Below are 8,515 nucleotides of genomic sequence, written 5' to 3'. Positions count from 1 at the left end.
GCTTCTTTTGTATACAGTAATAACATATTTACTTATGCTGGGAATTAGTGATTCATACTATAATACGTAATTTACTATTATAAGTATATTACATATAACATATAATATATAGAAGTGTGCTAATAAATATTTGGGCAAAGTAGAAAATGTCTTCAAATGCTATTCATTTCCATTCAGACATACTTCAAAAATCTGACTTTCTTTGCAAAGGGCACTATTACAAAAGAAATATCCAAAACAAAATTCTCTAAATATTTTTATGAAAATAAATGTGGATATATTTATAAATACATTGGTTTCTACATAAATGCTAAGCAGAAATCTTCAATAGAAAATCAGGTCATTAATAAACATCATGTTACTATCAGGTACTATTTTAAGAACTCCACAATGAAGTCCTTCTGCATAATACAGCAACGTGTACCATGGAAGTCACTTATAAATTATCAACTAAAACAAACATCTTCAGATTAGTTACTAATCTTTCAAAATTATTCATAAGGTAAAAAATAATTATTTTATGAGAAGTACATTGTCTTTGTTTTAGATTGAATCACTGCACACATGAAACAGCTGCATAGCCTGAAACATAAATATAGAAAGGATGAGTTACAAACAGATAAACACAAAAATCATGATGAAGAGTCAAGAGTTAGACACAGATATTCAGGAACTATAGTCAGGGATAGGACACAGATATTCCAGTTTATGCAAGCCTGAGTTTAATTAATTGTGCCAACTTGCCCTAGATTTTGAAAATTTATATTCTGTCGTCTTATACATTATGTCTTTGCAAAGCAATGGAAGTGTATGTAGGGAACCCAGTATGACATATGTCCACTAGAATATTCTTTACCTGCCATGTTTCTCACTATAAATCACCTCCAAAGAATTGTGATTTTAATTTAAAATATCTTTTTCAATAGTCTGTGAAGTTGTAAACTATTTCCAAGGAATGACTGTGAGATAAATGTTGTTTTATGCATTCTTTTGAGCAGTGCTTCCCCTTAGGAAACTGGCTTTGCAATTAGCAAGATGAAACTTCTGATAGGTTTAGAGTCACAGAAGAAATGTTAGGAAATTTTACTGGTTTCTTCTGGGGCACAGATACTCTGGAATTTTAAAAATTATATTCATAGAAGGATTGCCTTATAATATTTAATATAAAATAAAATAATTTCTATTATAGTATATACTATATAGTAGATAATGGGAAAGATCCAGTACATTCTACCTCCCTCACACTTGTTTCTAGTTCTGAGACTATTAATAAAAGGATTTAGAACGTAGGCCTTTTTAATGCATGATAAGCATACAAGCTACTATATTAAGATATGCAAAATTTTAAACATTAATTAGTTCAAAAATAACTATAGGGTCACTACAATATGCCAGGCACTGTTGTAGGTGATAGGAAAAAGCAATGAACAAAATAAAACTCTGTTCTTCTGGAGTTTATAATCAATGTGGAGTGGATGAGGAGAGATAAACAAGCAAATATAGAATACATGAGATAGGGATTTTTGCTGTGATAAAATATAAAACAAGTAAGGGAAGAAATAGTGATGCAGGTGGTGAGTAATAATTCAGGTACTGTGAGCATGAAGGTCTTTCTGTGAAGATTCTGTGTTAGCAGAGGACTGACTGCAGTGAGGGAGAAAGCATGCTATTAGGCAAAAGCATGATCATGCAAAGGACATGGTTGAAATTTAAACGTTCCACGACGGTGTGTGCTTGCAGTCCTTGAAGAATAGCAAGAAGACTGGTATGCATGAAGCAAAGAAGGAATGAGTAGCAGAAAATGACATCAGAGAGGTAACTAGGGTGAATACACTGATTTTTTAGATGCAATAAGTTGATTTTTGAAACTTTAGTAATTATTAATTTGCACTTGCTTTATAATGCAACATGAGGAAACAAATGCATCCTTAATAGAGGCGTAAGAGAAAAAACACCTGTTTCAAGATACATAGCACCAAGGGAACATACTTTGAAAACATTAGTCTGCAGCTGTCTAGGTAATGAGATTCTCTATTACTGCTTCTTCATAACTGAAAAAGAGCAAAGTAAATAGTAGATGACAAAAATTTCAAAATGTTAAGAAAACAAAGGTAAAAGTAGTTAAGTGCCAGGAGGATTCAGCTGCCAACTGGCAGTCTAGCTGTACTTGAAAGAAATTGGTAGATCACCTATCGGTTCTAGTCCTTTATTTTACAGCAAAAACTGCCTATTAAATATTCAGCTGTGAGTAAAGTGAGACATCTGGATCTAGCTTTCAAGATCAAAGTTCTCAAACCCCCTGCTCTCAACACTATTGGCTCAAATAGAAGTGCCCTGAGCCCTTCAATGATTCCACTGAATTTTATGACCACACTAGAAAGCTGAGATATCCAAAAATAATGAAATCTAATAGTTTATTTCAATGTCATTGATATTTTAACAATTTATAGAAAAGAAAATCAGAATTAATATTTTCCTTATGAAATGTCAAATTATATGTTCACTTGAGTAGTATGCTTTTCAATGCTGAAGCTAGAAAGGTACACTTACTGTGTGATATGCTTTTATTTGATGGTATATCCTGCCAGTCACACAGTTTGACCCATCATCTGTGCAAAACAATGCAGGTTCTGTGATATTTCCATTTGTTACTAGAAATCAATTACTTGAAATACTGTTTTAACTATTCTACATCATTGTGATAAACATAATACATTTATTTTAAATATATTAACAAATAGGCTACTGTTTCATATGAAAATCATTAAATGAAAAAAGCCAACCATATGATGTTATCCTTCTTAATGTGACATTGCTGTAAGATTTTAAATATATCTTTGGTATTACTGTTACTTACAAAAAGGTAAAATTTCACTACTGCAGAAAGGCAGAGACAGACACAGATCTTGTTTTGAATCTTGGTTTTACCAACCAGTGAATACTGACTTTCTTTTTTTTTTTTCATTTTAACATTTTTATTGATTTATAATCATTTTACAATGTTGTGTCAAATTCCAGTGTTCAGCACAATTTTTCAGTCATTCATGGACATATACACACTCATTGCCACCTTTTTTTCTCTGTGAGTTATCATAACATTTTGTGTATATTTCCCTGTGCTATACAGTGTAATTTTGTTTATCTATTCTACAATTTTGAAATCCCAGTCTATCCCTTCCCACCCTCTACCCTCCTGGTAACCACAAGTCTGTATTCTCTGTCCATGAGTCTATTTCTGTCCTGTATTTATGCTTTGTTTTTGTTTGTTTGTTTGTTTTTGTTTTTGTTTTTTAGATTCCACATATGAGCGATCTCATAATCATTCTAAGTGAAGTAAGCCAGAAAGAGAAAGAAAAATACTGACTTTCAATAAGATTCTTCAACTGTAAAATTGTGGGGGAGATTCTCCAGTGTCAGCGTATAAACATTTGTACAAAGCCAAATTCAATAACATTAGCGACCGAGTGAGTAAAATAAATTAAGTTAAATGATTCCTCTTTTCTTTCTAATTCAAGTAGACATATCCAAAACAAATGCAATGGTTATATCTCTAGACTGAAATGTTTGCTTTCATAGTCATATAATATTGGAATTTTTACTGTACACTCATAGTTTAAAATATTTCTCCTTTGCAGGCTTTTTCATTTAACTACAATACAAAGAAGAATGAAATAACTGCATTCAAAGCTAGTCCATTTTATACAATGTTTTCCACTTTGTGTTTCAATAAACAATCTTGGGCCCTCAAATGTTAACATAGGTAACACTAAATAATTCCTTGGTCATGAGTTTGGCAAGGTATGGATTACACAGTTTTCTTGTTGCAGAACTTCTTTGAGTAGTACAATACATATATCCAAGAAGGCAACGCAGAAAGTTGTCAACAGCCACGGAATAGTTTCTCCGAATAAGTCCATTTGTACCTCACTGAAACATTATTCCAAGACGCAGAGTATGGGAAGAGAAGTCCTACTGTATCTACTAACCTCCTCCTCCTTAGAAACTTCCTTTTATATGGTAGTCATTCAAAAAGTTTCGAACAAATGACTATCATAAAAAAAATTGTCAGTATGTTTCTAAACCCTCTGCTATTGACAGCTGAAGACTTTTCCAGGTAGAACTCAAGGAAGAACTAATTTCTCCCTTATCATTAGGTATCAGATTTACAAATGTCTAAAATTCCCAAATTTGGAATCAAGTCACAACTAAACTCCACAGTGCTATTTATTACTAGTTGTAAAACTCTGTAGTTGTAATGAGAAAAGATAGAAAAAAAATATAATAGTAACAGTTTTAACAGCACTAACAACGTAATGGTAAAGAAGTGTATACGCCTAGCTCAAATGCAGCTTCTGTGAAAAGTAACCCCTGCAAACTCTATGAGGGTACGTTCTACACAGACTTGGTGAAGGTAGAACCGTATTTGCCTTCTCATTGTTATATTTCCAGTTCCCTTTATAGAATCTCACTAATAGTAGGCTTTTGGTAACATCTACTGAATGAATGACTGAACTTAAGAGGAAGTATTATTACTTAAAAAGTATTTCTTACACATACTTCAATGGGAAGCCATTTGGTGATAAAGGGAATAGTTCCTCCAAATCATACTCATTGTAGAGTGCTTACTAAAGAAATCAGGGCTCTTCCTTTGCTCTTTTCTTTCACCTCTGGTTGTAAGGATTACAGTGGGCATTATAACTACCACTTGTACTGATCTGAAATAGTCTAGTGATATAATAGATTCCTATAACCAATGACAACATAGCTCACTGGTATATGAAACAGCTGAAGCTGTACTGTTCCAAACTGCATATCTCCAATGCAAACATTTTCTAATACTTCTTGATTAATATATTGAACTTATAACCCTTTCTTACAACCAGAGGTAAAAAAAGATTGACAATACTTTCATAGAAAATTATGCAGGTTCAATTTTACTGTCAGAAAATGCCCACTATAGAAATATTGCAAAATATAAAAGTGGAAATTGGAGAAAGAAATTATCCACCAGTGTTTGAGGAGGTAGTAGCCAAATGGTGCCATTAATTCACCCACATACTGGAAACAACATAAGATACATAAGCAATTTCCAAAGAAATTTCCACCCATAGTTAGAATAAAATCTCCTATAGGAGGTATTGCTTCAGAGTATTCTTTCATAATCAAAAAGCTGAAACATCAACAAATGTTAATATTTTGAACTGACAATTGCCATTTTCTCTTTAGTTGTCAAGTGTATGCAACCATTGTGCATTTATCTTTAAGATGTTGTTTCTCTTTTCTTGAAAGCATCAAAACATATTTCACTTTAAAATTGTTAGACATTTGCAGAATCACATGTGACCAATTTCCTTTGGGTTAGCAATCGAATACAATACTTGAGTATCAGCCTTACCTCTTCAAGGTACTTAGGAGAGTTCATCCATTCAGAAAGAACATAACACAGAAAATGTGCTGGAAGTTTATACAATATTTTATATGTGCATAATAAACCATTTTTGGCCTCATAATTTTCATTGACCTCTATAACCCTAAAAAGAATTTAAGAAGAATGACTTTAGAAATGGCCAAATATAGAAATAGCAACCTCTTTAGAAAAGTAACCATCTAAGAGAATTTGAAGATTGTTTTGTTGCTCGTTTTATCACATGATCCTATGCAAAATAATCAAAAGAAAAATCATTTTCAAAGCTGGATTAATTTTCAAACCAAGTAATATGAAAAGAATAAAATCTATTACAGAAAAAAGCTATTTTCAGAAAAGTATGCCTTTATTAGTAGATATCTATCCAGATAGATATTAAATTTTTCAATCTTATTTTCAACCTTTGACTACATAAACATCATGGGAGAGGTATTAGCTTGCTTCCTAAAAAAAAGGAAATGTTTTAATCTTAGCAAGCTAAGTTTTTATGCTGGGCATAAGTGTTTTAGGGCATAAATGTAAATACTAGCTATCACAATTGATTTCAATAATGAACTGCACGTTATATCTTAATTTTGGTTTCTGAATTAGTCAAGGTGTGTTAACAAAAGATAAATTTAGCCAAAAGACATTTGCCAGACATCTGTCCAAATGGCTCAGTGTATGTGCTTCTACACAAAAAGACTAAAACCCTAGAAACAAAATGAAGAAATCCACTCAAATCTAAACATATGACATGATACTATATAGAGAAAACTTTATAAAGGCTCCACACAAAAACTACTAGAGCTGATAAAAGAATTCAGCAAGGTAGCAGGATACAAGATTAATAAACAGAAATCTGTTGTATTTCTTTACACCAGCAATGAAATACCAAAAAAGGAAAGTAGAAAAAACAATCCCTTTTAAAATTGCAACAACAAAAATATAAAATACTTAGGAATGAACTTGATCAAAGAGATGAAAAACTTATACACAGAACTATAAAACATTGATTAAGGGAATTAAAGATGATTTAAAGAAATGGGAAGCTATTCCATCAAATTACCTATCAAATTGCCCAGGACAATTTTCACAGAAATAGAATAAATGATCCTAAAATTTATATGGAATCACAAAAGATCCAGAATCACCAAAGCAATACCAAAGAAAGAATGAAGCTGGAGGAAGAATCCTCCCAGACATCAGACAATATTACAGAGTACTATAATCAAAACAGTGTGGTATTGGCAAAAAAAAAAAAAAAGACAAGACATAAGGATCAGTGGATCAGAATAAAGAGCCCAGAAATAAACCAACAAATCTATGGTCAATTAATCTTCAACAAAGGAGGCAGGAATATACAATGGAAATAAAGACAGCCTCTTCAGTAAGTGGCACTGGGAAAGCTGAACAGCCACATATAAACCAATGAAGTTAGACTACTCTCTCACTCCATACACAAAAATAAATTCAAAATGGCTTAAACTCATAAATGTAAGACAAGACACTATAAACCTCCAAGAAGAAAATATAGGAAAAACATTCACCAACATAAATCTTATCAATGTTCTCCTAGGGCAATTTATCAAGGAAATAGAAATAAAAGCAAAAGTAAACAAATGGGACCTAATTGAATTTATAAGCTTTTGCACAGCAAAGGAAACTAAGCAAAACAAAAAGACAACCTATAGAATGGGAGAAAATATTTGCAAATGATGCAACTGACAAGGGCTTAATTTCCAGAACATACAAACAGCTCATACAACTCAGTAACAAAAAGATAAACAACCCAATCAAAAAGTGGGCAGAAGACCTAAAAATCATTTCTCCAATGATGACATACAAATAGCCAATAGGCACATAAAAAAATGCTCAATGTCGCTAATTGTCAGAGAAATGCAAATCAAAACTACAATGAGGTATCTCACCTCACAACAGTCAGAATGGCCATCATTCAAAAGTCCACAGACTAATAAATGCTGGAGAAGGTGTGGAGAAAAGGAAACCCTCTTACACTGTTGGTGGGAATGTAGTTTGGTGCAGCCATTATGGAAAATAGTAAGGAGATTCCTTAAGAAACTAAAAATAGACTTACCCTTTATATCCAGGAATCCCACTCCTGGGCATATATCAGAAACAAAATATAATTTGAAAAGATACATGCACCATAATGTTCATAGCAGCACTATTTACAATAGCCAAGACATGGAAACAACCTAAATGTCCACCAACAGATGACTGGATAAAGAAGATGTGGTATATTTATACAATGGCATACTACTCAGCCATAAAAAAGAATAAAATAATGCCATTTGCAACAACATGGATGGAACTTGGAGATTGTCATACTAAGTGAAATAAGCCAGAAAGAGAAAGAAAAATACCATATAACATCACTTACATGTGGAATCTTAAAAAAATGAGACAAATGGACTTACTTACAAAACAGAAACAGATTTACAGACACAGAAAACTAAATGTGGCTACCAGGGGGAATAGGGAAGTGAAGGGATAAATTGAGAGATTGAGATTTGCAGATACTAACTACTGTATATAAAATAAATAAGTAGCAAGGTCTTACTGTACTGTACAGGAAACTATATTCAATACCCTATAGTAGCCTATAATGAAAAAGAATATGAAAAGGAATATATATATATAACTGAATCACTATGCTGTACACCAGAAATTAACACAACAGTGTAAACTGACTATACCTCAACAAAAATGAATACACACACACACACACAAAGTTAATAAATAAATACACACACACACACACACACACACACACGTTTTCTCAGCCAGCACTACTTTGAAATCCAGGAGATATCTGGCAGTTTCTGAAGACATTTTTAGATATCTGGGAGTGAGGGGATTCTACTGGTTACTTGATGTAACCAGATATATTTTTTCAGTTTGGAAGAGTGAAAAGGAATTGGGAGTGTTACGTGCCTTAACAAGGATGGCCAGAAAAAAATATAGGAATGTATTTATACTAAAATAAGGGATATATTTACCAGAAAAAATGTATTAGTGGTTCATCAGAAACTATGTTTAACTGGGCATGTGTTTTTATTTTCTAAATCTGGTAAGCCTAGAATTTAT

The sequence above is a fragment of the Vicugna pacos genome, chromosome 11 (genome assembly GCF_048564905.1).
Source record: "Vicugna pacos chromosome 11, VicPac4, whole genome shotgun sequence".
Classification (NCBI taxonomy): domain Eukaryota; kingdom Metazoa; phylum Chordata; class Mammalia; order Artiodactyla; family Camelidae; genus Vicugna; species Vicugna pacos.
Note: the sequence above shows the minus strand (reverse complement) of the source record.